This window comes from Lagopus leucura, unplaced genomic scaffold (genome assembly GCF_019238085.1).
Source record: "Lagopus leucura isolate 7727_CA_CO unplaced genomic scaffold, USGS_WTPT01 Super-Scaffold_100014, whole genome shotgun sequence".
NCBI classification, from domain to species: domain Eukaryota; kingdom Metazoa; phylum Chordata; class Aves; order Galliformes; family Phasianidae; genus Lagopus; species Lagopus leucura.
The window spans coordinates 6,537,845-6,550,323 of record NW_024962268.1 but is presented as its reverse complement, the minus strand read 5'-3'; the positions used below and the strand labels follow the sequence as shown (position 1 = coordinate 6,550,323).

The 12,479-nt window shown below is 38.9% G+C and overlaps 1 protein-coding gene across 3 annotated transcripts in view; it reads right to left on the bottom strand.

Annotated features, from left to right (window-relative positions):
* ADAMTS6 (ADAM metallopeptidase with thrombospondin type 1 motif 6) overlaps positions 1-12,479 on the bottom strand; it is a 147,269-nt gene that overhangs the window by 112,538 nt on the left and 22,252 nt on the right. The gene's annotated exons all lie outside the window — the stretch shown is intronic.

Sequence of the window (12,479 nt, the reverse complement as noted above, 5' to 3'; positions counted from 1 at the left end):
GTAGCGTTCTTCTCCCCTCATGCAGATCAACACTCCCTCCTAACTTGGTGCCATCTGCAAACTTACTGAGGATGCACTCAATCCCCTCAACAAGATCATTAGAAATATATTAAATATAAGAGGCCCCTGTACCAGGCCCTGGGGGACGCCCGGGCTCGTGACCGGCAGCCAACTGGATTTAACTCCATTGACCACAACTCTTTGGGCCCGGCCATCCAGCCAGTGTTTCACCCAGCACAGCGTACACCCATCCAAACCATGGGCAGCCAGCTTCTCCACAAGAATGTTGTGGGGGGGAGTGTCAAAAGCCTTAATGAAGTCCAGGTAGAGCACACTGACAGCCTTATCTTCATTCACTAAGCGGGCCACCTTGTCATAGAATGAAATCAGGTTTGTCAGACAGGATCTACCATTCGTAAAGACATTCTGACTGGGCCTGATCCCCTGGTTGACCTTGAATTGGTCCATGATGGCTCCTGAGATTATCTGTTCCATAACCTTTCAGGGCAAAAAAACACAATACACAAAGCACAAAACATTGCTTCAGACCACCTCACAGAAAATACCTCCATATAACTGCACCAGACACCTGGAGATCAGAGTGGGAAAACAATCTCTAACATACAACAGAGGAGGAGAGATGCACCTGCATCTCCAGGATAACAGAAACAGAAAACTGAACACATCATTTGCAACATTTAGGTAGATCAATGACATTGACCTTTAACAGATGGCATAGCTTGAGATAAGATATGCAAGGTCAGAGAGAATACCACCTCTAGTTTTGAAATGGTTAACATACTCACATGCCCAACTCCACGTACAGATTTTAAAGCTGTTGAATATTTGAAAAAGTTAAGCAGCAGGGAACAAGCAATACTCATTTTATGGTAAGAGTATTTGCATAATTAAAATGAAAAGGCTATGAACTTAGATTGAAATCCTACCCAGATCCTACTGAAATATTGGGCATTCTGCCACTGACCTCAACGCATAAATAATCATACCCTTTGTTAGGACAGATTTGTGTAAACTAGTAGAAACTGAAGATCGCTAAATACTGAAAGTAATGGCTATGATGTTGTCACTAAATGAATTAATTTACAACCTGTGCCGTAATTAAAAACATATGTTTTTAATGTGTTCCTATACAGAAGTAATCTAATAAAATGTAGTAATAAACTTGAGCTAATAGTCAAGACTAATGTTTAAAATCTGAAGAAAACATGAAAATGTAGAATATATTCATGTGCAGCAAGAGAGAGAGACCTTTTGCAACAAATTGCAGACGAACTCCAACATTGGTAAAAATCCAGTGTAAAAACTGGCCTAAGATGTTCTTCTGGATTGTTAAGAATGAGAAGCACAGCTAGTCACTTGCATATCTACTATTCTGCCAGTCACTGTAAATTGTGAAAATACCAGCTCTAATATTGTACTTAAGCTGGGGGAAGGGAAAGGGAATGCTAGGATTCTAATCAGACTAGTAAGAAAAAATTTAAAATGAGAGGTTTTTAAAAGCCTCTATGTTCTCTAAATAAAAGAAGGCAAAATATGACATTTCAAACTGCTAGAAAGCCCTTCCTCAGATATCTGGCCAAGCAGTAACTGAGTGTTCTAACAGATATCCTAAACTATTACCACCAAACATTTCCTGGAAAAACTATCATTTGAGTAGTTTTATGACCCTTTGTGCAACTAAGAAGGTAAATGTCTGAAGAGGAAAAAAAAAAAAAAAAAAACAGCATACAAAAGAATTTTTCATTGATTTTTTTCTTCTGTTGTAAGGTGGGTATGTAAAAGGAAAGCATTTATTTCTAAACTACAGCAAACATTAATATACCATTACTAACAACAGAAAATGCAGTTTGGTATTTCACGGATTTATTTCAATGCATTTTTAATTATGCCTCATTTACAGAAAGCTTTTCACCAGGGACAGGAAGTAGTTGCACTGCTCACGTTTCATGCTGCTGTATACGCTGCTATATATTCAACTTTTCCAGCTCAGGAAAACATTAGGTTTGTGACCAGTTTCACTCATTGAGCACATCTTAAGTGTGCAAGGTTAAATTCAAAATTTCTGTCTTAACTTGAGATAGGTGAACATTACTTGTCTCTTTACTCAACAACAAGTATTTTAATGCATTTACCAAAAAAAAAAAAAAAAAAAAAAACCTCCAACCAACCAACCAAAAAAAAAAAGCCAGCTTTCAGACTTCAGGTCTCCAGTCAAAGCATGAAAATCTGAGCTTTACTCCATGATACTGGTCACTCTTCTGGATTTGGAATTAAATAAAACACATTTTGCCCATCTGGAAAGGATTAGGCAAATTCTGGGCATACATTACATCTTTTCCAAACTTCCACTCTCAGAGACACAAACTTTATAAACTAAATCAGAATACATATCTTCAACAAAGCATAATCTATAAGCCAACCAATGATACCGCAAATTAACAACCTTTTTAGTGATTAGAAAACAATCCACTCACAAACATGCTTGTTAATTAGCTGCTAATGACCTGCTGTTTGACATCCACAATGCAATAAGCATTTTTCATATTTCAGATTTTTCAAATAGTTTTTTAGCATTCCAAGTTGAGTTCTCTCAAATCCCACAGTCTGACTCCTGTCAGCTAAAAAAAAAACTATTAATAAGTGTTAAAAGATACCACTCGCGCTACCATTCTTCCCTCAGAATCGAAAGCAATTTATAGCCAAGATAGGAAGTTTGAACTGAGATTTAGGCCTTATTCTGTAAATAGAGAAGGGAGTGGAACAATAAACAAAAGAAGTCACATCCAACAAGCAAGTGTATAACTATCACATAAATGCGAATATAGATAATATGCCAACTGATTTCATTAATTCATCTTGTGTTTGTTTGTTTGTTTTTTTATATTGGCAGTGTTATCTAATTTCATTTTCTATCATTATTCCACCATGTCCTACAGCTACTCAACTCACAAGATGAGCTACAAATTACAGAAACTGATGATAGAAAATTCTTCGTTGAAATCTTTGTGTATGTTTCCTCTCTCCTAAATGTATAGGGCTTGCCATCTTGGTTAAACTTGGTAGCTCTAGGCCCAAGTGTATCTAAAAGAGAGAGAACGTGTGTCACCGTAATATTTCGCAGCTGTTATGTCAGATCTCAATCACAACTCCTCTTTTGTCAGTCTTCGGGTAGCCATTCTAGAGATTATTTCTTCAGATAATTAAGAGCAACGACATGTTCGTAACACAAAAGCAAGAATGAAAGAACAGTAGTATTAGTTCATTATTTAGGTTTAAAAAGTGATTCTATCAGTGGAAAGTAGCGTATATGTAAAAAGGAGTACAAGGAGCATACCATCTACAGAAATACTGTACAAATACTCCTACTGTGTGAACCATATCAAGTACCACACTTTCCCCTAACTACTCTACCTAAACAGAAGTACATTTCAGAGTTTGTTTACACCCTACCAAATCTACCATTTTGAATGCACTAGGATTTTTTACTTACTCGTCTTCAATTCCCTGAGAATAAAGAGGCATGGGAAATTTATTGTTACTTGTTGTAAAGCGGGGTCCTCAAATTTTAAATACATGCACAGAAAGAAATTAAGGGCAACATATATGACAGTTTTTCAACTGTCCCTCAGAAGAACACACACACCTGTGGTCTCCAATAAATTAAGTCAATGGATAATCTTACAATTCTTGCACAAAAATAACACAAAGGAAAACAGCCTCCTGCCAAGGGCTTAAATTCACTGTAAGGAATTCCAGTAAAACAGCTAGGAAGTCTGGACAACAAATGAGGATGAAAATTACTTAATGGACTGTAGCCAAAGAAGAAAGAAGCAAACAAATACAATTGACACCAAAATTACTTCTTGAAATCAAAGCCTTTCTTGTTAATGGGGGGATAAATTGCAGGATGAGAATCAGAGACAAGATTTCATGGGAACCAGAATGCTCTGAATGCTCATTTTTATTGGACAAGGATAGGAAATTCTCCTGACAGAGCAATGTTAGAGTGCCTTGCATAGAAACAAAATCTTTGCAAACAAGTTAAGAAGCCCAGACAAAGTGGAAAAATGCCTCAGAAAAGAAGCATAACAATCTTGGACCTGCAGGAGGAAAGGAATGTGCAGAGTCCTGACTGGCCCGACCCTGCTACCAAATGCCTTAACTAGTACAGAATCTAATGGGAAAATGTTACTTGTTACTACAGAATAAAAATATATTACTAATCTATAAGCTACCAGCATGTAAAAGAAGAACCATTCGTATGAAATAGCTTTCCTTTTAGTACTGCTAATCAGACAACACAGCTTCTAAATCAGCCCTGGCTGCCTAAACCCCCTTAATATTATAAAAAATGAAAGGCATGATTGTGGTCAGCTCTACACAGGTATGCAAAATGAAACAAGAAGCCTTTTGCTCCTCTCAAATGTCTAAACCACTGCCAGAAACACTACAGTTCTTTAGATTACCGACCACAAGATTTACAAGAGTTTAAGACTACTGCTGTATGCGAATACCGTCTGCCCCTTCAGAAATGTGACAGCACTGGTTTGCCCTGGGGATTCATGCTTCACAGTTAAGTACAAGAGAATACACCTTGCCAATGAGAGCACATGGATGAGCAAATGATTACCTAAAGCATCATGAAGTTAATCTTGTACAAATACAATAAACAAACAAGCTCTGTAAATTTTCTCCCCTTTAAGTATTTGAAAAATCTACAATTGTGTAACGATGCTAATGCAGTGTTATAAGAGACACTGAGTATTAGTACCGTCTGCATACATATTGGAGTTAAAGCTAACAGCCACCACACCATACTGCCAAGCGCTACACTTAATGAATTACAAATACAGTGGTAGCAGGCAAAAACATGAAAATCTCTACTAATTTCTGAGACAGAGAGAACGAACACTCTTGTAACTTGCATAAGTTCATATCAAGTCCAGGGAAGAGGAAAAATTACAGCACCTGTAGCACTTTCCACTTTTACTGACTGCCCACTGATACTGTCCTCTTTCACCTGCACCTACAAATCCAGGTGTCTTGAACTTAGTCAATAAAAATGTGCTATGCTCTCGATTCTTTATTCACACAAATGAAGATTCCTCCAAAAACAAAGTAAGCTAGTTCATTGATGCTGTTGAATTAGCTGTTGCTAACACAGTAGACCACTTACAAAAGTAACTCCAATTCAATTACAAGACCTTCGAATGTAGAATTATTATTTATCACTAATTTCAAATGTTGTATCTGCATCTCTAACAGCATATCTGAGGAAAACAAATAACATTTATAGTCTCAATACCAAAGTTTTAAGAAAAAAGCTTCCAATAATTATTTTGCATGGTTTGGAATCAGAATCATATCAAAAGGATTGTTGCTGCATCAAAAAGTTCTTGATGGTTTTGTCATGCGTACTGAATTTGATTTTCATTTTCCTTAAAAAATACAGAATAACTACTGGGAGACATTTCATTTCAATAGATTTTCTGTTTAAAATGCTTGTATTTCAAGCACTAAGGTATGTCCTTAGTGTTAAGGCACGCACACACAACCTCAACTTCCCCCTAGAATTTTCTTCACCATGGGCTGTTTGGTTTACCTTTTGTTCATCTTCTGACATAAGAAAAGGCAAATTAGTAGCTCTGGATCTTTCCTCCCAGCAGGAAAAGACTGTTTCTGCAAACTTTATTACAAAATAAATAAATTTTACTTATTTTATAGTAAATCAGTAACGTGCTTCTGGAAAAAAAACAGCTGTTTAGTATATGGAGAAAACAAACTAGCCATTTCAGATTCACAAAATATTTGAGAACTATTGGGTTGTAAAAGAAAAACACCCATTTTTGTATTCTGTCATCTTTTATCTCTGCTACTAAATCTCAGGCACACAAGACAAAGAATAATTTCATTTATAAGGTATACACCTGCATGTTAACTAAGTCATTGCTGATGAACACCATCACTGAACAGTGCCAGAAACCCAAAACAAAGTGCTATTTTAAGAATTTCCCTACTTAATGATTTTTAATTTCCAGGCAAGGAAGTAACTGAATGGGATTGAAGAAAACTACCCATTTTCTCTTCAAAAAATTGACATTATAGCATAAATAGCTTATCTTAAAAACACAAAACTCTGGAGGTCACCATTTTGGCCATATTTCTTACAGCATTTCTGAAGAAAAACAAAAAGTCATCAGGCTATCAATGAAGTTTTTTCACACACATAAACACACAAATAGCCCATAAACAAAAACTATAAAAAAGGCAAATAAATACTTCAGTATTGGAGGTAGAATAAAGGGATGTGTATGGGAGAATATACAGACTCAAAACTACAGTTCTAAAATGACTGATCTGAAAACCTGACATTGTGCTAAAAAGTGAGATTTCCACATCTCTGATGCCAGAATACAGGAATCAAATACAATGACTAATTATTTCTACCAAAACACTTGAGACAAAATAAGCATATGAATTTATTCTTCTTCTCTTCTGTAGAAGGTCATCAAAATAGCATTACACTATAATGCAACTTCACAAAGCAAAGCTATCAGGTTAGTATGAAGGCTGCTCCAAAAGTAATAGCTGTTTTATTATGTTGGCCCACAACATCAGAGGTAGATGGTGGTATCACAGCAGAGGCTGAACCTTCTACCAATATTTCATTACATTTTGTTGCCATGAGACAGGTAGTAGCAGAGGGAACAGCCTGACAACATGGCATCTGACATGGAAGTACATACAAAACAAAGGCTTGTCACTGATTTCCTCCAAGCAGAAAAAACGGCATTCACTGAAGTTCACTGGCAATTGTAAACATTGATAAAGATCAAACAGTGGATGTGAGCACAGTGAAGGGTAGCTGCTGCATTTCAGCAGTAGAGACAGTGGGTCACCTCCAGTGGTGGAAATTTTTACAAGCATGTAGAATCTTGTTCATGGCTGGTGAAAATGCATAACTCATGGCGGTGACTGTTGAAAAAGTGTTTTGTAACTTAGAATTTGCTCAAACAGCTCTTATTATCCTTGTGTTTGTTTTAGAACTCTGTTAACGGAATTACCCAGAACTTACTTTTGGAGTAGCCTATGTATTTTCACTTTATGTACTCTTAAGAAACTGATTTAGACAACTGCAGAATAAAATGAAAAAAATATTCTGGCAAAAATCTCATGGAGTTCAACAAGAACTGCAGAGTCTGGAAAGTAGCTCTCGAGAAAAGGCGTAAATTCACAGCAAGTTGAATACAAGACAGTAAACTGCCCTTAAAGCAGCTAATGGTACTCTTAGCCATTTTATTAATGGAGAAATATTGCCAGCAGGTCAGAAGACGCCACAGCTCGAGTGCTAGGCCCAGTTCTGTGCCCATCAAAACATGAAATACACAATCATAGAATGGCCTGGGTTCAAAAGGACCTCAAAGATCATCTAGTTTCATCCCCCTGCTGTGGGCAGGGTCACAAAACCACTAGGACAGGCTGCCCAGAGCCACATCCAGCCTGGCCTTGAATGCCTCCAGGGATGGGGCATGCACAACCTCCTTGGGCAACCTGTTCCAGTGCATCACCACCCTCTGTGTGAAAAACTTCCTTCTGATACAGGGATCTCTTAGAAAGAGTCCAGCAGAGGGCCACAAAGATGGTGAAGGGCCTGGAGCATCTCTCCTATGAGGAAAGGCTGAGTGAACTGGGTCTGTTCAGCCTTGAGAAAAGGAGACTGAGAGGGGACCTGATCCAGGTCTATAAATATCTAAGGTGTGGGGGGCAGAATGGCGAGGATGGACTCTTTTCAGTGGTGAGTGGAAACAGGACAAGGGGAAACGGCTGGAAACTGCAGCATAGGAAGTTCTGCACAAATGTGCGCAAGAACTTCTTTACAGTGAGGTGACGGAGCACTGGAACAGGCTGCCCAGGGAGGTGGTGGAGTCTCCTTCTCTGGAGATGTTCAAGGCCTGCCTGGATGCCTACCTGTGCGACCTGCTGTAGGGAACCTGCTTTGGCAGGGGGTTGGACTCGATGATCTCTGGAGGTCCCTTCCAACCCCTACAATTCTGTGATTCTGTGATTCCTAACCTAAAACTCTTCTGTCTTAGTTTAAAACCACTCCCCCTTGTCCTATCGCTGTCCACCCATGTAAACAATCATTCCCCCTCCTGTTTTTATGCTCCCAACAAATACTGGAAGGCCACAATGAGGTCTCCCCGGAGCCTTCTCTTTTCCAAGCTAAACAAGCCCAGTTCCCTCAACCTTTCCTCATAAGAGAGGTTCTCCAGCCCTCTGTTTATCTTAGTGGCCCTCCTCTGGACCTGTTCCAAGAGCTCTGCATCTTTTTTGTGCTGGGTACCCCAGGCCTGGACGCAGTACTGCAGATGGGGCCTCACAAGAGCTGAGTAGAGGGGGACAATCACCTCCCTCTCCCTGCTGACCACCCCTTTTTTTAATGCAGCCTAGAACACAGTCGGCCTTCAAGGCTGCAAGCACACACTGCTGGCTCATGTCCAGCTTCTCATCCACTAGGATCCCCAAGTCCTTCTGTGCAGGGCTGCTCCCAAGGAGATCTTCCCCCAGTTTGTATAAGTATCTGGGATTGCCCCAACCCAAGGGCAGCACCCTGCACTTGGTCTTACTGAACCTCTTTAGGTCTTTATGGGCCCACTTCTCCAGGCTGTCCAGGTCCCTCTGGATGGCTTCCCTTCCCTCCAGTGTATCAACTGCACCGTTCAGCTTAGTGTTGTCTGCAAACTTGCTGTGGGGGCTCTCAACGTCATCATCTGTTATCGATAAAGATGTTGAAGAGCACCAGTCCCAAGACTGACTGCTGAGGGACACCGCTTGTGACCGGTCTCCACCCTGACACAGCACCATTGATCACAACCCTTTGGTTGCAACCAGCCAACCAATTCCCAATCCTCTGAACAGTCCATCCTTCAAATTCACACCTCTCCAATTTAGAGAGGACATCTGGATATACAGAATAGAGTCCAAAGGGGCTACTAAACTGATCAAGGAACTAGAATACCTCTCTTAAGAAGAGAGGCTGAGTGCACTGGAACTGTTTAACCTGGAGGATTTTCACACAGATCTCATCAATACCTACAAATACTTGAAGGGAAAGTGTAAGGAGGATGGAACAAGGCTCTTTTCAGTGGTTTCCAGTGACAAGACAAGAGGCAACAGACACAAACTGGAACAATGGAAGGTCTGACCACCAAGAAGCTCTTCTGTGCTGTGTGCATGAGGGAGCACTGGCACAAGGCTGCCCAGGGGATCATAGAATGACTTGGGTTGGAAGGCACCTTGCACATCATCAAGCTCCAACTCCCCTGCCACAGACAGGGGGCCACCAATCTCCAGATATAATATAAGACCAGGCTGCCCAGGGCCCCATCCAACCTGGCCTTGAACACCTCCAGGAATGGTGCATCCACATCCATCTCTGGGCAGCCTGTTCGAGTACCTCACCACACTCTTGGTAAAGAACTTCTCCCTGATATCCAAACTAAATCTTCACTCCTTCAACTTAAAACTATTTCCCCTTGTTCTGCCATTATCTACCCTTGTAAAGAGTTGACTCCCCTCTTGTCTGTAGGCTTCCTTTAGGAAGGTTCAGTGAGGTAGGTAGGAGAGCTGTAGGCTCTCCTCCTTGGGGGATCTTCAGAATCTGCCTGGACAACAGTCTGAGCAGGCCGATGTCTGCACTTGAGCAGGAGTTGGACAAAATGGACCAAAGGTCACTTTCACCCATCCAACTCTAACCATTCTGTGATTCTGGAACAATAATTAAGTCTCATACTATTCTAGTTAAAAAAAAAAAAAAAAAAAAAAAAAAACAAACCCAAATTTCAACAAATATAACAAAAAACAGCTATTACTGTTTCAGAACCTTAATTCAATGTCTTATCTTGAATTATGACTGAACACTTATGACTCAACAAATATCACCAAAAGTTCTGAAGTAGTGTGTAAAGGAAGACAAAAAGCAGTAAGACATACAAAAGTATTATCAGTGCTCTGGATAGTTGCTATCTGCTTTATATAAAGTCATCCAGGGTCTCAAGACTCTCGAAGTTGTCCTAAGTAAAGCCAATTACCTCCTCTGAGATCATGTTACAGTAAAGTGCCTTTAGTCTCACAAGTTTGAGGGATGTTCAGAAGTTTTCCTGTGAAACTGAAGTAAGATGCTTCTGCTAGCAATACTATCAGTAAATTCTCCCACTAGCCATCCTATGGCATAAAGGTTAGCAGTAGAGACAGAGCAGCAAAATTACTCCTAATATTCATCAGAACAAGTTGAGAATGGACATCATTTTTGTACCATGTATGCAAATTATACCGTATTTCTTTACACCATCATAATTTTGCTCTCCTCAATGAGATTTGGACCAGTCTCTTACCTACTTTAATTTTTTGTATTCATCTAGTAACATTTTTCTGCAGTTCCCTATGAGGTTAATAAAATAAGCACTTTGCAGACTACAGTATGCCTTCAGATTGTGGCAAATAAGCCAGTACATCAAGAAGGCTCTTGGTCAAAGACAAGTGGCATAGTTGGCATGGTAATGTTGTCTCCAACAAGATTAGCAGATTAGCTGGTAAAAATACATAGTTTTAGCATATAGCCGATTCAGGAAACAAAAGTTTATCAGGCAGGCCTCACTAAATCAGTACTGATAATATTATTTTTTGTACACTGTAGAACATGACACCTTTTAAAGCATCATCGAGTAAAACAATTTATTGTAGAGCATACAATTACTGTTACTCATTCCAACTCCACCTCTGCAAAAAAAAAAAAAAAAAAAAATTCTTATACGCTGATAGAATTTGTTAGTAACATTCAGAAGAGCTAGCAGTTCAGGTGAAAGCCAGACTAATTAAACTGATTACTACAGTAATTTCCAAAATTAATACCAAAGGCCGCACTAAATAATAAATGCAAGCATTCTAACATGAAAACATGGAACTGAATTTGAAAGTTCAGCAATGCTTTATAAAGGTCAGTATCACAAACCTGATGGTAACACACTGAGATATGCTCATTTAAGTATGTGCATGGAAGAGTAAACTTATTTTACAGATCTTATCTACTTTCATAAGATAGCAAACACACATCCATACTTCAGAAACGCAGCAGAATACATGGATGACTATTAAACCAAACAAGTCCTCAGTGCTCACTGACCGCTGTAAAACTTTTTCAATTAGAATTTTTCACTTTCTCTGTGAACTTGCACAGTTCTTCCACAGTTACAGGTCTGCATGTTAGCATTTACTTAGGCCTTCGTCTGGAACACAGAACATCCAACCAGGACAAGGAAGCTTATACAGAATACAGAGTAATAAAACATACTAAAGTACAACAGTGAATGAAAATAAACAATTCTGCTTTGCAGTGCCAGAGTAACATTAACAAAATGTCAAATTATTCAGCCGTAAGATTAAGAACAGAGTTACCAACACCACTCATCCATACATACTGGGAAGCTTCCAGTGACACAACAGTACCATGTAACAATTAGATTTGTTCGCTGACTGCCTAAGCCAGTAAAACTTTCACATGTAGGACAGCTGTAAAGGTTTAATTTTACATGTGAGCAGCTCTAGTGAAGGCAAAAATCTGAGTAAAACTAATCCGTTTTTTGTGAGGGGAAAAAAAAGAAAACTAACAAAAAACCACCCACACACCGCACAGGAAAAAAAAGAAAGACGTCTCAATCATTTTCACCACCTCAATTATTACTATGCAGCATTAACATCCACATGTAACAGTTAGATTTGGAATATGAATGCAAAAATCCATGCAAGAGATTCAGATTTTCTTACTATTCAAAAAGAAAAAAGGGTTTCTTTAACAAAATTAAAACAGCCCCCCTTCCCTTCCCAATAATCCAGCCACTACTCCATCTTTCACAGAAAACTCCACGACAAATCACTTATTTTAATCACTTAATGTTTTTAACATTTCTGCAGGGAGCGCAATGATTCCAAAAATGGGCGACATACAGAGTAGTACAGAATTTGACCAGGAAAGCAGAAATAATAATAAAAGAATTCTAATCCAAATTAGTGCTGCTGCACCTGCTGCTATTTAAACAAAAGAGAAAAGAATAAATACCGTCCTTAAACAAAAGGCAAACGAATCATCCAGAGAAGTACAATTGCCTACTCATAACTGCAGAGAACAAGCGGTAATATTTTCACCAGGAGTGCAAGATAGCTTTGTTGACTTTATCATAGTAGTGGTGGTAGAGAAGCTAACAAATGTGCACGTCAGCTTTGAAACTTACTACTAAAGCCATCAGTTCTCATCTTAATTAAGCACAATAAATCAAAACAACTACAAAGCAGAATCATACATTGCCTGAATCTGCAAGAAAAATGTTTCAGCAGAAAAACAGTATTACAGTAGTTGAGCTTCTGCCTTGAAATTCTTATAAAACATTATATATAGTTAACAA